Below are 20031 nucleotides of genomic sequence, written 5' to 3' on the forward strand. Positions count from 1 at the left end.
CTTTTAAATGAAGTGCCGGTTTGTGAACCAATCAGAGCTTGCGGACCGGCAGCTGCCGGTCCACGAGCTCTGATTGGCTCACGAACCGGCACTTCATTTAAAAGACACGCTGCCACCGCTGGAGACCCAGGAGGGACACACAGGAGAGGCGCATGCTGTGCCCTCTGACTCCTTCCCAAAACTTACAGCAGCAATCAGTGGCAGTGACGCCCCTGCAGCCCTGCACCTCAAAGCCACCGCAGTGGCTGTGGGGGCAGTAGTTTAGCCACTGCGCCCAACAGTTCAAGAAAATTTCAGCTCTTCTCAACTCTTAGGGTCAAAATTGGGGCCTTGCATTCCGTACTTTTAAGTTTTCTAATTGTCCCCAAGGCATCGCATTCCATTGTTCTGGGCCTTCCTTGGCTTCACCAGCATAATCCCCAAATCGATTGGGAGACCTCTCAAATTACTGCTTGGGGGTTATCCTGTTTCAAGTCCTGCCTGCAACAAGTATTACCAATACGTTCCACCAGTCCGTCTCATCTGGATATTCCTACTCATCCTTATCAAGAATTTGCAGACGTATTCAGCAAGGCAGGTGCAGACATCCTTCCTCCTCATCGTGAATGGGATTGCCAATAGACTTGATTCCAGGAAAAACTCCTCCTAAAGGGCGTACCTATCCACTGTCTATTCTTGAGACCCAATCCATGACGGAATACATTCGGGAACACCTTGAGAAGGGATTTATTAGATCCTCTTCATTACCTGCTGATGCCGTTTTTTTCTTTAGTAGGCTCATACTAAAACACATCCAGACAGAGAGCTAACTTACCCGGGAGCCACCCCCAGGATTTCCCATTAGCACTACAAGGAACAGCATGCCTTCCAAATACTGCTCCCATTCAATGCCTTTCAAACACATGCAAACAGTGGCAGTTGCTCTATCATTCCTAGCACCTGATATATAATTATCTCCATCAATGATAGAGCAACTGCCACTGTTTGTCTGCATGTGTGAGAAAGGCATTGAATGGGAGCAGTATTTGGAAGGCATGCTGTTCCTTGTAGTGCTAATGGGAGACAGTGGGGGTGGCTCCCGGGTAAGTTATCTCTCTGTCTGGATGTGTTTTAGTATGAGCCTTTATCATGAGGCCTTATTTTGGACAAATCACGTGACCCTATGTGGGCACTGCTATTATGTAGTGTTAGGACTGCTGATATTGGAGAAGCCTTGACGGGCCTCAGCAGCTAAACATGTTTTTGCAAACACGTGTGACCGGTTCTCTGAAATTCTATTACCAGATAGGTTCAGGTATGGTTACAGGTAATTTTTTTGTGTGCTAGAGGGATACAGGGGAGGTGGGGGGCGGGGAGGACCCCCCCCTCTGTCTGCTGTTAATTGTTCTTCCCCCTAACTTCCTCTCATCTTCCATTGTCTTTCCCCATATCTTCCTTCCATCTATCCCGTTCTTCTCCCCCATCCCCCGTATGCTTCCCATCTTTCCCTGTTCTTCCACCTGTCTCCCCTCCCATCTTCCCCTATTCTTCCACCTGTCTCCCTCAATTCTTCCTGCCATCTTCCCATCTCCTACTATTCTTCCCCTCTGTAGCCCATCTTCTTCCCATCTAGCCCCAATTCTTCTCCCTGTCTCTCTCCCGTCTTCCTCCCATCTAGACCCTGTTCTTCCTCCAGTGCTCTTCCTATCTTCCACTGTTCTTCCCCCTTTTTTACTCCACTCTTAATTAAATAATTATTGTAATATAATAATTTAAGTGCTGAGATTTTTCTGTTTCAAACACACATACATGCATACATACATATACACACATTTATATATATACTGTATGTATATATATATATATATATATATATATATACACACACATACTGTGTATATACTGTATATATATATATATATATATATATTTAAAAAAAACACCTTTTTTCACAGTAGATCCCCTGATAGTGACTTCTCTCTTCCTGACTGTCATGAACAGATGATCCGGTGATAGGCTGCAGTGGAGTGTTAGCCATTGGACCCTTTTTTTTGTACACACTTCTGTATACAAATCAGTTTTTCATGCTGTGAGAAGAGGGATTTCTCAGATTTCTCATTGGGTCTAGTTCTGACCTTTGTTGCTGATACGGACTTTGGGGGTAATTCCAAGTTGATCGAAGCAGGAATTTTTTTAGCAGTTGGGCAAAACCATGTGCACTGCAGGGGAGGCAGATATAACATGTGCAGAGAGAGTTAGATTTGGGTGGGTTATATTGTTTCTGTGCAGGGTAAATACTGGCTGCTTTATTTTTACACTGCAAATTAGATTGCAGATTGAACACACCACACCCAAATCTAATCTCTCTGCACATGTTATATCTGCCTCCCCTGCAGTGCACATGGTTTTACCCAATTGCTAACAAAAATCCTGCTGCGATCAACTTGGAATTACCCCCTTTGGATTATCTATTGTGAAGAGGAATTTTCCAAATTTTTCACTTGGTCTAATTCAGACCTTTGTTCGGTGACATTCACTGTGGATCACTTATTGAGGTGGAAATTGCCTCTAAAATTATTATGGTCTGAGTAATACAACTGACCACACTAACTTTGAACAATCTCTATTCAAATTCTAGAGGTGGCAAATAGCTTCTAAAATTATTATGGTCTGAGTAATACAACTGACCACATTAAACCTGAGCATTTTTTATTTACATTTTAGATTTAGCTATACGTAACATATCGGCTCTCTACGAATCCAACTAAAGTCTGGTAGTCCCCCTTGTGGATCCCAGCATGTTAAGTTTTTAGACATTATTTTATGCCCTGAAGAAGTCCGTCAGGACGAAACGCGTAGGTTCATTGATTATTGTACACTATCCTTTTGCTTTGAGTATCCTCCTTTGAGCTCACACCGTTAAGGTGAGGAGTCTATTCCACTTGTGACAAGAACACTGGAATAGTGTTTGAGGGCAGGTATGTTTGTCCCAGGTTCTTGTCTTACATGTTTTAGAAAAATGAAAACTTCTAGGAAAATGTTTTGTTTTGTTAGAACCTTTTAAGTTTGTTGGAAAAGCTGGATAAGGGCCCTGAGAAAGAGAGAGAGAGGGCAAGTTCCAGACATTGGGCCCAGTTTGGGTCTTTGGCCTCACAGAGGACTTATCAGGGCTTTCAGCTGTGCAAGAGTCTTATAGGGCTGCTAGCCTGATCAGTGTGTGCAGACTACCTGCAGAATCTCTGTGAGAGAAATATGCTTCCTTATACAAGTGAGCGCTACAGTATTGACTGGAAAACTCTGTGTTTTTGTTTAGAGACAGTTAGGAACATCTTGTGTTTAGTTAGTGCCGGACAGGCAAGGTATTTTCTTTTGATGTTTGTTTTATTTTCTGTTTAATAAAACTGGTTTGGTCTCACAGAGGACTAATCAGGGCTTTCAGCTGTGCAAGAGTCTTATAGGGCTACTAGCCTGATCAGTGTGTGCAGACTACCTGGGAAGACTGCAGAATCTCTGTGAGAGAAATATGCTTCCTTATACAAGTGAGCCATACAGTATTGACTGGAAAACTCTGTGTTTTTGTTTAGAGACAGTGAGGAACATCTTGTGTTTAGTTAGTGCCGGATAGGCAAGGTATTTTCTTTTGATGTTTTATTTTCTGTTTAATAAAACTGGTTGCGGCCAGTTGCACCACAAACTGGATGTGTATGATTTCTCAGCTGATGCTTGCTGCCATCTACCCCAGGAAACGGCGCCCTGTTCCCCTACAGTGTTACAACTTGGTGGAGAATGCGAGCAAACCGTTCTGCGCATAAGTGAAAGCAGCAGCTTTATGAGGCCTGCGGAAAACTGTGGTTTATGCAGATACAGCCCAGTGTGAAGTTGCTGAGACTCACCCCTGAGGATTCGATAGATGTCCTAAGTGAAAGCAGCTACAAAGCCGTCCGAAAAATCTGTTGATATGGAGGAACTGCTTAAAGCCTTGCTGCAAGCTACAGCGGCTCAGCAGGAGGCCAACAGACAGCAGCAGGTGGCAATGGAGGAAAACTGGAGACTACAGCAGGAGGCCAACAGACAGCAGCAGGTGGCAATGGAGGAAAATAGGAGACAGCAGAAGGAGGCTATTGACGAACTTTACAAGCAACAGCGTCAGGATAGAGAGGCCTTAGCAGAAGTGGTGCAGAGCCTCACAGCCCGGATTGGAGGTGTTGCCATCAGTGCTCTGACCAGCTCTAGTTGTATACGGGCCAGTCACCTCCTGCAGAAAATGACAGAGGCTGATGATGTGGAGGCCTATCTGACCACGTTTGAAAGGACTGCCGAGCGTGAGAACTGGCCAACAGTAAGGGAGTAAATAGACTTCAGGCATCCCTCCACACGCTTATCCGTCGGTTCCTTCAGTGAGGTGACAGTGGTGACAGGCAAAGTAGATGACACCACAAGATGGGCGACATGAGAGTCCACCGGCGGTGGAGTTTCCCACTTGTTATTCAACTCCGCAGGGATAGGATAACGAGCTAGCATCTTTTTAGACAGGGAAAATGTATTTCCTAGAGACGACCAGGATTCCTGACATATGTCAATTAAATGGTCATAATGTAGTAAGACTACTTTAGCAACCTTCTGATGTTTGAACTCATCAGGTTTCTTAGACGCAGCAGTAGGCTCAATGTCATCATCTATTTGAAGAATTAGCTTAATAGCCTCCACTAGGTCAGGAACATCAACCTAGGTTGTAGATTCCTCATCAGAAGCAACTGTATCAGTGTCTGACGGATCAGTATATTCCCCATCCTCATCAGAAGAATTATCCGAAATATTAGTGGATTGTGAGGAAGAAATGGCCCGTTTAGATGACCCCTTGGTCCCAGAGGAGCGAGGGGTAGACTTTTGTCTAACCAAAGATTGATTTAATTGTTGTAGTTGGGTAGATAAAGTATCTGTCCAGGGCGGATTAACCAAAGGGACAATATGTGGCTGCAATGGCACAGGAGGTCCCACAGGGGTCGTAAGACGTGTCACAAGTGTAGTCAGCAGACTTGATAACGCTGCCAAAGGTGGGTCCTGGTTGGCCACAGGTGCTGCAGGTTGACTGGGTGTATGGCACTCAGTGCCTGAACCAGCAGCTAAAACTTCCCTCTCAGGTAAATCCGTGGTGGTGGTACTGCAGGATGCAGAAATGTCTGCGGATTTCTCGCCCTGTGTGGCAGACATTATAAGGAATGTAGCCTTAGAGCGTAACAGTACAATATAGCCAGACAAACACAATACCTGCAAATAAACCCCTATGTTATGTGACAGTAAACACAAGACACAAAACAGGATTAAGCGTATATTCTGTGTAACACTATATATGTATATATGGTACCCTGACGCACTTAGCCCCCCAGCAGTAGCGGATCTTGCCACGGGCAAGCAGGACTTTTGCCCGGGGCGCCGCCTTCCGGAGGGCGTTGGCGCCATCCGGAGGGCACCGCACCGTGGCAAGATCCGCCACTGCTGCCCGCTGTGTCCCCCGTCCGCCTCCGCTGCCGTCCCCGTCCGGCGTCCGCCTCCTGTGAAGGGAACTAGACGCTATGCGTCTAGTTTCCCTTCGTGGAGAGTAACTTTGCAGAGCGGTGCGCGATGACGTCATCGCGCACCGCTCAGCATTCAAGCGGCGCTAGCAATGTACAGGGGGCATCACTGACCACGCCCCCTGTATTAGGTCACGCCCCTTTTCCTGCCCGGGTCGCAGAGCGCCCTTGAACTGGCCCTGCCCCCCAGGTTACAGAATATAGAGATAGCAATATGTGATATAGGAGAATGGAATACAACACAACAGCTACAGGCACACTCAGTCACCAGCGGCGCGGTCCATCTCCTGGGACCGCAACTGGACCACGATTTACCGGCAGGTCCCAGCTGGGGGACCCTCTTACCTCCGCCCTGATGTGCAGCCACGCGATCCAGAAGAGCGTCAGTAGTGTGTGCCTGAAGTCCGGTTCGCCTCCGCTACAAGTACCCGGGAACCAAGCCTCGGGAGTATGCAGCGCTGCTGGGAGAGGTGATGGAGCCGCAGCACAGCATGTCAGAATGACATAGAAAGTGCTGCAGCCCTTGAAGTCTTCTTAAAAAGCTCTTTTCAGGGCTGCCTAGCGCAGCCCCTCCTGGTAGTGACCTGCACTGCAGGCACCAACTTACAAACTGAGCTCCAGTACCTGGAGGCGGGGCTATAGAGGAGGCAGTGCAATGCATCCTGGGAACAGTCAAAGCTTTAGCCTGTTGGTGCCTCGGATCAAGATCCAACTCTACACCCCGATGTTATTCCCTGTGGAATACCAGTGTACCCCGCTGCAGAAACAGTAGGTAGCTACAAACTCCACTAACCAGAGGAGCTGTCTTAAGCAAAGGCAGTGGAGCCCCAATATTTCTACTAAAGATAAAATGATTCCTAGTGGTAACCACTGGTCAGACATTCCCCTAGGGGATCAGAGGCACCCTGTGACCAGGCAGGCGGCTCACTTACTGGCAGTCTCTCTAGAGAGAGACTGATGGTTTCTCCATGATGGTTGATAACCATCAACCAGTACAGATGGTGTAATGGTTAGTATTACTGCCTCTGAGAACTGAGGTCCTAGGTTTGATTCCCACCTAAATGTGTTGAGTTTGTATATTCTTTCGGTTCTTGTGTGGGTTTCCTCCCACAATCCAAAAATATACTGGCTCCTGCAAAAAAATTAACCGTAGTGTGTAAGTGTGTGCATGTATATGTGTTTAGGGCAGGTTAGATGGGACAAGTGGTTCTTGTCTGCTGTCAAAATTCTATGTAGCCATTGATGCTTAAGCCATTGCTGGCAATTTTTATCACAGACTGTATACAGCAGCAAACTTTAAAATCTTGCTTTACTAACAACTTGCTTGTAATATGTAGTTTGGAAAAAATAGATTTATGGTAGACTTAAAATTGTTAAAGCTCTTTCTGCGAGGTACATTGGTTCCACAGGGAAACATTGGGGTGTAGAGATGGCTCCTGATCCAGGCACCAACAGGCTAAAGCTTTAGAATGTTCCAGGTTACATTGGGGCCTCCTCTATAACCCCGCCTCCAGACACTGCGAGCTCATTTTCGTTAACCAGTCCAATGCAGGAGCAGGTAAAAGAGAAGGTTGATGTTAGTCACACAGAACCACGTTCTCACAACAGGAGAAGGGACTAGTGGCTAATGCCATACAAACCCTAGGTGCGTCAGCGTGGGCGCCCTATGGAACCCAATGTACCTCGCAGAAAGAGATTTAACAATGGTAAGTCTACCATAAATCTCCATTTCTGCAGCGGGGTACATTGGTTTCCATCGGGGATGTCCTAAAGCAGTACCTCATGGGAGGGGACGCGCTATGGCGGGTATGAGAACCCTGCATACAAAGGAAGCATCCTGGGAGGTGGAAGTATCGAAGGCATAAAACCTAATGAACATGTTCACTGAGGACCATGTAGCCGCCTTGCATAATTGTTCAGCGGACACGCCTCGGTGGGCCGCCCAAGAAGGTCCAACAGACCAAGTAGAATGAGCTTTAATAACAGCAGGAGTCCAGCCTGTGCACAGGCTTGTGCAATCACCATTCTAATCCATCTGGCAAAGGTTTGCTTATTTGCAGGCCAGCCACATTTGTGAAAACCAAAAAGTGCAAAAAGGGTATCCGACCTCCTGATAGAGGCAGTCCTCTCCACGTATATATGGAGAGCCCGTACCACATCCAAAGACCGCTCTTTGGAGGTCAAACCAGAAGAGATGAAAGCCGGAACCACAATCTCTTGGTTAAGGTGAAAAAATGACACCACCTTAGGTAAATAACCCATGCGAGTTCTAAGAACTGCCCGGTCACAGTGAAATATCAGGAAGGGTGGACGACAGGACAAAGTGCCTAAGTCTGACACCCTCCTAGCAGAGGCGATAGTCAGTAGAAACAGGACCTTGACCGTAAGCCATTTGAGGTCCACTGACTCAAGAGGGGTCAAATGGAGACTCTTGCAGGGCATTCAGGACAACAGACAAATCCCATGGAGCCACAGGATGGACATAGGGAGGCTGAATCCACAACACACCCTGAGTGAAAGTTTGAAAGTCAGGAATTTACGCAATTTTTCTCTGAAACCACACTGACAAGGCAGAAATATGAACCTTGAGGGAGGCCAGATGAAGGCCTAAGTCCAGGCCTTGTCGCAGAAAAGCCAGAAGTCTGGAAGTTCTAAATGTGTATGCATCGTAATTCTTAGCAGCACACCAGGTGAAGTAAGTGCCAGACCCTATAATAAATCCGCGCAGATGCCAGTTTGTGGGCCTCCAGCATAGTTTGGATAACCGCCTCAGAATCCTTTCGCCTTCAGAAGTGATGCTTCAAGAGCCACACCGTCAAAGCCAGTCAGGCCAGGTCCGGGTACACACAAGGGCCCTGAATGAGAAGAGGTCTGAGTGTTAAGGAAATAGAAGAGGACGCTCTATCGTGAGACCCTACAGGTCTGAGAACCAATGCCTTCTGGGCCACGCTGGAGCAACTAGAAGTAGAATTCCTCCTTCCTGTTTGAACTTCCGCAGTACCCTGGGCAGAAGTGACACTGGAGGGAACACGTATGGCAGCTGAAAGTTCCATGGAATTGCTAGTGCATCCATGAATGCTGCCTGAGGATCCCTGGTCCTTGATCCGAAGACCAGAACTTTGTGATTGTGTCGAGACGCCATCAGGTCTAAGACTTCCTGATGAAGACTCCACTTTCCGGCATGCACATCCTGACGACTGAGGAAATCCGCTTCCCAGTTGAGGACTCCGGGAATGAACACTGCCAATATTGCTGGCAGATGGCGTTCCTCCCAACAAAGGATTTTTGATACTTACATCATTGCCATGCGGCTGAGTGCCTCCTTGATGGTTTATGTATGCCACCGTGGTGACGTTGTCTGACCGTACTTGAACAGGCCTGTTCTGTATTAGAGGCAGGGCAAGATACAAAGCATTAAACACCACCCACAATTCCAGAATATTTATTGAGAGGAGTGACTCCTCCTTGGTCCACCGACCCTGGAAGAAGTGTTGCTCCATCACCGCACCCCAACCCCGCAGACTGGCATCCATCATCAGTAGGACCCAGTTGGGGATCTAGAAGGGACGCCTCCTGCTTAACTGCTGGTCCTGTAGCCACCAGGTTAGTGACAGACGAACCTCCGTGTTAGGAATTGAGTACCTGGAACTCAGGGGAGTATGCGACCACTGGGAAGTTCCAGTACTCACCGGTAAACTTTGAGGTTGGCAGCAACTCGTGCTCTACCCCTGACTCCGTTACCCCTCGGATGATGCCTGCAGTGCTAAAGTTCTTGTGCCCACGGCAGCCACGTTTGAATGGGTGAATTAGTTCAGTCCAAACTCCGATGCCCCCCGGTCTTAGTAAGTGACAATGCACCACCCGAGACTGCGAGTGAGTAAGGGGAAACCTAACTAACCCTGCAACACCAATGCACAAGTGATAATGAGACTAACAATGGTTTTAGATGTTATAAGCAAATAAACAGTGAGAGCAACAATGCTCAGGGATGTTAAAGATAAAAATATAAACAAAGAACTGTTAGCGTATATACTCCACAAAAACCTGAACACCGGCTGGCAAGATCTGGTCAAGAATCGATCAGGCAAAGTATCCAGGTCACAGCACAACATAGGCAGGATCTCCAACAAGCTGACAGGGACCAGGAACAGGTTTGCAGGAAGCTAACCAGGAACATACAGGTACAAAACCCTACTTCTATCACCAGCTCTGGATGCAGGGCCAGCTGAGTAATAAAGGAAGCACACCCCAATCAGGATAGCTGGAAGCCAGGCACAAGGTAATGGCCTAATTACTGGCAGGTGAGACAGAACACATAGGAAAAAGGCTGCAATTACACAGACTCACCACAGGTGGCCAACAACAGTAATCTAAACAAGTACATGAGAAATCCTGGCATGCAAACAGAAATCTAACATAAAATACATGAGCAAAATGCAAACAGGAATGAGCCACTGCCGTGGCTCATAACACTCCGGAGTTAAGGAGATCATATGAGACCTGATCCGATGAGGCAGGCCGTCCCACTTGGAAAGGATTAACCTCTGCAGAGGGCGGGAATGAAATTGAGGGTAATCCACCATGTCGAAAGCCGACACCATGAGGTTTAGTACTTGCATCACCGAATGTATCGACACTCTTGAGCGAGAGAAGAAGTATCTGATCCTGTCCTGTAGTTTCAGGACCTTCTTTGGAGGCAGAAACAGCCATTGACTGTGTGTGTACAGAAGTGCCCCCAGGTGCACCATGCTCCAAGCAGGGACCAGCGAGGACTTCTTCTAGTTCATTAGCCACCCGTGGGCTTGTAGGAAGTTTACCGTCAGTTGTAGATGACCGAGGAGGACATCTTGGGAGTTTGCTAGAATCAACAAGTCGTCCAGATACGGCAGGATTCTGAATCCCTGGCGACAGAGATGAGCCGTCATCACGGCCATAACCTTGGTGAAGATCTGAGGGGCCGTTGCCATTCCAAACGGAAGAGCCGGAATTGATTGGGAAGGTTGCCAATAGCAAACCGCAGATATTGCTGATGCGATATGGCAATAGGAATATGCATCTTGTATATCCAGGGATTCCATATAGTTTCCAGGTTCCATCGCCAGAACAACTGAGCGCAGTGTTTCCTTACGGAACTTGGACACTCTCACAAACTTGTTTTTCGGGATTAGAAACAGGGTCGAGTAGTATCCTCTTCCTCTCTGGGACAGAGGTACCTGCACTACCACTCCTGTATCCAGGAGGGAACGCACAACCAGTGGTAGAGCTTGCGCCTTAAACGGTTCCGAAAGGATAACCATTGTGCAGAACTGGCGAGGGGGGACGTCTCTTGAGAGAGACTGCATACCCGTGAGAGACAAACTTCTCGCACGCATGCATCTGAAGTGGTCTTTAACAAGACCTGGGTGAATCGCAGAAGTCGGCCTCCCACCCTGGGGTCACCCAGGGGGAGGCCCGCCCCATCATGCAGCAGGCTTGTCGTGTTTAGAAGCAGGCTGATGGGTGGCCAAGGATTGTTTTGCCTTTGGCTTCGTGGTTTTGGGAGCACGAGATTGTCTCGGGAATGCCTGGCCTTTTGCTTTCCCTTGAGGCCGAAAGGAGCAAAAAGTGGTACCTTTTGCATTCTGTGCAGAAGGATTAGTATTCGACACCTTCCACAACCTCAACCACAGAATACTGCGAGCCAGGACAGACGTAGTCGATGCCTTGGCCGCCAACACACCTGTCTCAGAGGATGCCTCCTGAATGTAATAGGCAGTGGTGGTAATGTGAGACAGGTACAGTCTTGCAATGTCAGATATATCCTGAGGCATCTCTTCCTCTAATGCCTGAACCCATGCTTCAATACCTTTTGCAGCCCAAGGGGCTGCTATAGTGGGTCTATGTATAGCACCTGTAAGGGAGTAAATAGACTTCAGGTATCCCTCCACACGCTTATCTGTCGGTTCCTTCAGTGAGGTGACAGTGTTGACAGTCAGAGTAAATGACACCACGAGACGGGTGACATGGGAATCCACCGGCGGTGAATTTTCCCACTTGTTACACAACTCAGAAGGGAGAGGATAATGAGCTACTATCTTTTTAGATAGGGAGAATTTCTTTCCTGGCAAAGACCATGGTTCTTGACGTATGTCTACTAAATGGTCAGAATGTGGTAATAATGTTTTAGATACCTTCTGACGTTTAAACTTAGGTTTCTTAGAAATTGTAGTGGAATCCTCATCATCATCAGTGATCTGTAGGATCTAGTTAATAGAAACCACTAAATCAGGGACATCAACCTGAATAGTAGATTTCTAATCAGAAGCAGCTGTCTGACGGGTCAATATACTCCTCATCATAATCAGAAGAATCTTCCGAGAGATTAGTGGATTGTGAGGAGGAAGTGGCCCACTTAGATGACCCCTTGACATGAGAGTGAGTTGGGGTAGGTTTATGTCTAACCAAAGATTGATTCAATTGCTGCAACTCGGCAGACAAATTATCCACCCAAAGCGGATTTACCATAGGGACAATATGTGGTTGCAATGGGGCAGGAGGTCCCATAGGGGGCGTAAGGTGTGTCACAAGCGTATTGAGCATAGTTGAGAACTCCGCCCATGGTGGCTCCTAACTGGTTACAGGAGCTGCGGACTGACTGGGAGATGTATGGCACACAGTACACAGACCGTCAGACAAAGCTTCCCCCTCAGGCAAATCCCTGGTGCATGCGCTGAATGATACAGGAGCGTCCGTGGATTTCCCGCCCTTTGTGTTAGACATTTTAGTGAATGTAACCGCAGAGCTTATGAGTACGATACAGCCAGACGCAGCAGAATACCAGCGAATAAATCCCCTATTATGTGCCAGCGTACACAGTACACAACACCAGCGTCTAAATTCAGCACTATGTGACTGCGTACACAGTACACAACACCAGCGAATAAATCCGGTATTATGTGACTGAGTACACAGTAGAATACACTTGATGGTAAATACTGTGAAGCACTATATTTGTGACCCAGATGCACCTAGTCCCCTAGGATACGGAATACAGTGATAGCTAAAGCTGGGATACACTGAAAGTGAAATCCACACAGCAGATACAGGCACACACAGTCACAGTGACAATGCAGATAATTATTTTAGTAAGACAATAAAACTGCTCTGGACTAGTAAATGTATATATATAACAGTGCCAGGTCCGAGACCAGATGTATATATCAGAATACTCGTACAAAATATTCTGGCACATGTACACATGTTCTTAACTAACGCTGTCTTAATAATGAAATGTAGAATACTTAAGTGTCTGTAAAGTCACTGCGCTGATGTACAGGCGGATTTACAGAGGAGACCTTGCCCTGCAGTCCGGAGACCAGTCGCAGCTAATCATAAAAGTTGGCGCCCAGCGTCTCAGTCAGGGAGTGAGGGAGAGTGTAAGGCAGCTCCAGTGCGGGAACACCAGCAGTAGATGGCGCCTGGAGCTGGGGGAGGGGCTACAGGTCAAGCACCTTCTTCCCTATGCTGGTCCTCACCACCTGGTACTATGGAGTCTTAATAAAGAGGATAACAGGATTTTAATACATACCGGCACATCCTTTTCTCCTAGTCCGTAGAGGATGCCGGGGTCCACTTCAGTACCATAGGAAATAGATGGTTCCGCAGGAGCCATAGGCACTTTAAGACTTTTCAACGGTGTGAACTGGCTCCTCCCTCTATGCCCCTCCTCCAGACCTCAGTATAGGAACTGTGCCCAGGGAGACGGACATTTCAAGGAAAGGATTTACTTTTAAACTAAAGGTGAGATTCATACCAGCTCACACCTCAACCATGCTGCACAACATGGCATTCAACTTAACACACACCAACGGGCATGAACAAATTGCAGCAACATGCTGAAAATAATCGTAACACAACACTCGTGTAACAACAAACTAACAACTGCAGGTAAAGTACGCACTGGGTCGAGTGCCCAGCATCCTCTACGGACTAGGAGAAAAGGATTTACCGGTAGGTATTAAAATCCTGTTCTCTCATACGCCCTAGAGGATGCTGGGGTCCACTTCAGTACCATGGGGTTATACCAAAGCTCCAGTATGGGCGGGAGAGTGCGGATGACCCTCCAGCACCGATTGACCAAACTTGAGGTCCTCATCGGCCAAGGTGTCAAACTTGTAAAACTTTGCAAACGTGTTTGCCCCTGACCAAGTAGCTGCTCGGCAAAGTCGTAATGCCGAGACCCCCCGGGCAGCCGCCCAGGATGAGCCCACCGTTCTAGTAGAATGGGCATTTACCGAATTCGGTATCAGCAATCCTGCCGTGGAATGAGTGTGCTGAATCGTCCCTCTGATCCAGCGCGCAATGGTCTGCTTAGAAGCAGGACACCCAATCTTGTTGGGAGCATACAGGAAAAACAGAGCCTCTGTTTTCCATATCCGAGCTGTTCTAGCGACATAAATTTTCAAAGCTCTGACCACATCAAGAGACTTTGACGCAGTGAAGGTGTCAGTAACCACTGGCACCACAATAGGTTGGTTTATATGGAAAGACGAAACCACCTTCGGAAGAAATTGCTGACGAGTTCTAAACTCTGCCCTATCTTCATGGAAGATCAGGTAAGGGCTTTTGTGAGAAAAGGCCCCCAACTCAGACACCCACCTTGCGGATGCCAAGGCCAATAGCATGACCACTTTCCAAGTGAGAAACTTCAACTCTATCTCCTGTAAAGGTTCAAACCAATCCGATTGAAGGTACTGCAACACCACATTAAGGTCCCATGGTGCCACCGGAGGCACAAATGTAGGTTGGATGTGCAGCACCCCTTTCACGAACGTCTGAACTTCTGGAAAGGAGGCCAATTGTTTTTGAAAGAAAACTGACAAGGCCGAAATCTGAACCTTGATTGAACCCAATCTTAGGCCCGCATCCACACCTGCCTGCAGAAAATGGAGAAACGTCCCAACTGAAACTCTTCCGTAGGAGCCTTCTTGGATTCACACCAAGACACATATTTTCTCCAAATACGGCAGTAATGTTTTGACGTTACTCCTTTCCTGGCCTGAACAAGAGTGGGAATTACTTCCTTAGGAATCCCCTTTCGGGTTAGGATCCGGCGCTCAACAGCCATGCCATCAAACATAGCCACGGTAAGTCTAGATATACGCACGGCCCCTGCTGTAGCAGGTCCTCGCGAGGAGGAAGAGGCCAAGGATCTTCCATGAGTAACTCCTGAAGATCTGGATACCAAGCCCTCCAGTCTGGAGCAATGAGGATTGCTCGAACCCTTGTTCTTCTTATTATTTTGAGAATTTTTGGTATCAGTGGAAGAGGAGGGAAGACATATACCGACCGAAACACCCACTGGGTCACCAGTGCATCCACTGCTACTGCTTGAGGGTCTCTCGACCTATAACAATCTCTGAAGCTTTTTGTTGAGACGAGATGCCATCATGTCTACTTGAGGAACTCTATGAAGAAGGGTGGTCTTAAGAAAGAGCAAAAGACAAAAGCAGCTATATGCCTTTTCCAGGGCACACTTAGAAAAAAATTATACAAGTGATGAATTATGAAAATATGAGTAAATTAATACTTAACTTTTATTAAGATATACTTGATAAAAGGGAGAAAGCGAATATAAATAATTGCTACAAATTTTGGGGCGATGAAAATATATAGAAAGGCGAAATTATGTTTACTCCCTTAATGATCCAAAAAATTACTTCAATAATGGATTGAAAGAATCTCATATGTAGATTAAATAACTGCATTCAGCTGTGAATACTTTTGTGCCTAGTACAAGGGTGTCTGTTCTCCCCTCTTTTTTCCATTTTTTTCAAAAAATTAATTTTTTAATCCATTTTTCTTCTTTATATATGATTTTCAGTGCAAATAACACCATTTGTTTATTGTGCAAAACGGCCTCCCCATATGCATTCTGAATGTTCAGTATTAATACCAAGTGATATCTGACCATAGGAACATTCAGCATTTGCAAAAAATAAGGGGATCATTCCCTATCGAATTACTATATTTATATGATTAGTTCCAGTACAAAAATACAACTGTCTGATATCCAGTCATAGGAACATCTAATATATGCTTTAAGAGTATACATCCTTTGCTCTCTGTATAAATGTGATACAACAATAGCATTTTTTATATGGGGGCAACAAACACCCATCAGAATACGGGGAGGTTTTTTTCAATACACTGAATCATTAATATTATACTCAGGGGATTATTCCCTGTCAGACTATCATATCTTTAAAATCTGTCAGGGATAACCGCACACTGGAATTGATTGCACATGTTGGAGATTTACTCACCTACGGTCAAACCGCACTGAGTATGCCCAATCTCGTCTGATCTTGGAAGCCATACACTGCAGGGCCTGGTCAGTACCCGGTTGGGAGACCACCAGGGAATACTAGGTACCGTAGGTATTTTACTCTCATACCATTTGAGTCTTTCCAGCTATTTGTGCAGTCCCAGACATTTAATTTTTCCCTAATATCCAATTCTGATATTCTGACATGGGATAGCTGAACCCAATGGAGCAGGTCTACTCCTACAAAGATTCTTTCAATCCATTATTGGAGTCATTTTTTTGATTATTAAGGGAGTAAACATAATTTCGCCTTTCTATATATTTTCATCGCCCCAAAATTTGTAGCAATTATTTATATTCGCTTTCTCCCTTTTATCAAGTATATCTTAATAAAAGTTAAGTATTAATTTACTCATATTTTCATAATTCATCACTTTTATAATTTTTTTCTAAGTGTGCCCTGGAAAAGGCATATAGCTGCTTTTGTCTTTTGCTCTTTCTTAAGACCACCCTTCTTCATATAGTTTACTGAACTATTTTCCGGGAGCACCACCAACCCATTGCTGAATCTATTTGTTTGTATAGTAAGCATAATGTTGGTTTAACAAATTACTAAAACAAAACAGACAATATTTATACAGTATTCTGTGCAGATTTACCAATTTCTTAGCAAGTTGATCTTACTGAGGTCTATCTCAGCTCTCAATCTAGCACGAATCCAGATTCATTCAGAGATATACTTACTATCTCTACCGCCATACTATGACCAGTTTCAATTTAAAAACTGAATTAAGCGCAAAACGCAGAATAGATGACTTAGAGAATATTTTTCCAACTGGGGACAATACCAGTGACCCAGACCCAAATTGGGAAGAAGAGATCTCTAAATTAAAGTATATCCTACAACGACAAACTCGTACCAACTGGGACTTAACAAGCTTGGAGAATTATCAAAAACAAAAAATTGTACCCAGAGGCCTTAGGCCGAAACTTTTTCCGGCATTTGAACTATTCACCGATAGTCTCCGACAGGAATGGGAGACCACATTATTAAAATGCTCACATGAGTTAATTAACATTCTGATTAAACACAATAATCTTGTCCTGGACGATTGTGCTAAAGAAATTGACCTAAAAGCTAAAAATCTAGAACCTTGGGAACAAGACCTAAGATTTCAAAGCAATTTTGATAAAATCAAGAAAGAACTCAAAATATATGAACAAACTATAATCGATAGAAAAAAGAACAAATTCCTAAGGGACAAAAGGGACTTTGTCAATCAAAAAATTTTCCATTGGACAACACCAATTAGAAAAGAACGATCCGTGGGGCATTCAAATACTCCCTCCTCATCGGAGGTGGATTTTTCCAGTACGGATGAGAACGAAAGCTACACCCATGACCGCAGAAACACCTCAGCATCAATATTGGACAGCAATTCATTGACTGGTTTTTTAGAACAAACCAGGGGATCACGAGGCCACCCCATAAGAGGAAAAGAAAAACACGACGGAGTAAGAAGAAGAGGCAGGGAAAAATGGGGCTCACCGTCCCCAAACCGATATCCCAGCCGCAGGAACCAGAAATGATCTCAGATCACAACAAATTCAAAATAATTAACCTATCAAATCACATTCTGACAGTGGAACAAAAGGAATCTTGGAAAAGGGTCTAACATTTTCACCAACCAAAAAACTTAACAGATTTCAGTGGCAGGTTAATTTACAATTATTTGGACGTAAACTTTTACTGGCTAAATTTTTCTCTGGTAATGCAGAATCACCAGAGCCAACCTTTGATCCTGGAAATCTCTCATCACAAGAGATGGATGCTCTGATGACACTAGAAGAACTTGCAGGATCCTCGGAACCAACATCTTCAGCACACAGCAAAAGAGCTATGCTAAAGAAAAAATCCACCTTTTTCCCAAAAGACACCACATGCCCAGAGGTAAAAGTATTTACGAATCTGGTGTCTCGGGACTTAGATAGATTATATTTAAACAGAAAACATCGTCGATTTACAGGGAATCTCACAATGAACGAACGCAAAGCACTCCGGGAGATTAAATCTTGGACCGACATAGTTCTGAAACCATCAGATAAAGGCGGAAACGTAGTAATTTGGCCAACAGACCAATATCTATAACAAGCCAAAAAACAACTGGACGACCATTCATGCTACCAGAAGAGTTTCTTTGACCCAACAGAAAACTATACAAGACTCTATATGAATATCATTGATAGGGCCTATCAAGAAGGCACCATCACCAAATCAGAACATGATTATCTTACAGTCAACAATCCACGAGTACCAACATTTTACCTTTTACCAAAGGTACATAAGAATCTCAGAGATCCCCCAGGTAGACCAATTGTCTCAGGCAATGGTGGACTCCTTGAAAGGGCCTGCATCTTCTTGGACACACATCTTAGAGACCATGTGTTAGAACTGCCATCATATACGAGGGACACGACTGATGTCCTAAAGAAAATTCATGATATACAACTTGAAGATACACATCTACTTGTCAGCCTCGATGTCGAGGCATTATACACATCTATACAACATAATTTGGGCATCCAAGCGGTTGAGTATTTCTTGAGGATGAAGGGGATGGATGACTTTCAAAAAATTTTAATACAATTACTTCATTTTGTATTAAATAAAAATTAGTTTACTTTCAACAACCTCTTTTACACCCAGGTAAGGGGGACAGCGATGGGGGCAGCCTGTGCCCCCACTTACGCCAACCTCTTCCTGGGTTGGTGGGAGAGGGAATTTGTTTTTTCAGATGACCAAGAAGAATATACCAAACATATAACACTTTGGTCACGCTATATCGATGACATCCTCATCATATGGCATGGCACACAGGATGAACTCTTGGAATTCATCAAGAAATTGAACAACAACACCCTCAACCTCACCTTTACTTGTGTAAATGACAGGGACAGCATATCATTTTTGGATCTCCGAATCTACAGAGACAGTAACAACATGATCTCCACAGAAATCTACAGAAAAGATACAGCTACTAACACCTTATTACATCAAACAAGTTCACATTTTCCTCCGACCATAACTAATATTCCCAAAGGAGAATTCTTACGCCTCAAACGAAATTGCTCCAGTGATGAAATCTTTGAAAAAAGAAGTCAAGAACTAACACATAGACTGAAGGAACGTGGTTACAGTATGCGGTCAATTAAAAAAGCCAAGAGAACACTCATCCATACCAAGAGAGAATCTTTAATATTTCATACTAAAGCACCAACGGAAGAGTCCCATACCATAAGATTTGTGGTGGACTTCTGCGAAGAATGGAGGGAGATCAAATCAATCCTGCAAAAACACTGGCCTATCATACTTTCAGATGAAGATCTAGCCAAAAAACTTAATACCAAAATTGATTTAAGTTGGAGAAGATCACCTAACCTGAAGGACCATCTTGTCAACAGCCATTATGTACATAAATCAGCGAGAGACCCGATAAAGCAAGGAAGTTATCCATGTGGCAATTGCAAAATCTGTCAACATGTGACCAACAAACAAGAATTAAAGGACAGATATGGTGAAAACATGAAAATAAATGACTTCTTTAACTGTAGAAGCAAAAATGTCGTCTACTGTATTTCCTGTCCATGTGACTTGAAGTATGTTGGGATGACAACACGAATGTTGAAAATCAGGACACTCGAACACATGAGTAACATCAGGAATGCTGAAAGGAATCAACAAAGGATGCAACAGCTGACAACCATATCAAGACATTTCTTGACACACCATTCTGGCTCAATACAGGATCTCAGAATACATGGCCTAGAACAGATCAGACCAGGAATAAGAGGTGGTGATATTACACGCATGCTCCTTAGAAAAGAAAGTAAATGGACCTTTAAACTCAACACGGTGGCTCCAAAAGGACTCAATGAATACCTTAATTTCAGTGTTTTTTTGCAGGAATAATTTCATAGTAGATTAACCAAACACTTAACCAGATATTTGCATGAATACTCACCCATCACCACTTGCACCAACCCCCACACAACCAAGTTACAACAGGTCAGCAAGCTTTGTCTCACTTTCCTTTAGCACTGTGCACACACATATGGATTTCATGTTTTTTCAATCCCAGCACAGGGTGCACCTCATCCTTGTTATACCCCTCC

General features: G+C 45.0%; 1 pseudogene; it reads left to right on the plus strand.

Annotated features, from left to right (window-relative positions):
- The first annotated feature begins 15854 nt into the window (after nucleotides 1-15854).
- On the plus strand, nucleotides 15855-15973 carry LOC134981690 (5S ribosomal RNA; annotated as a pseudogene).
- The last annotated feature ends 4058 nt before the right edge of the window (nucleotides 15974-20031 follow it).

Source organism: Pseudophryne corroboree, chromosome 12 (assembly GCF_028390025.1).
Source record: "Pseudophryne corroboree isolate aPseCor3 chromosome 12, aPseCor3.hap2, whole genome shotgun sequence".
Lineage (NCBI taxonomy): Eukaryota > Metazoa > Chordata > Amphibia > Anura > Myobatrachidae > Pseudophryne > Pseudophryne corroboree.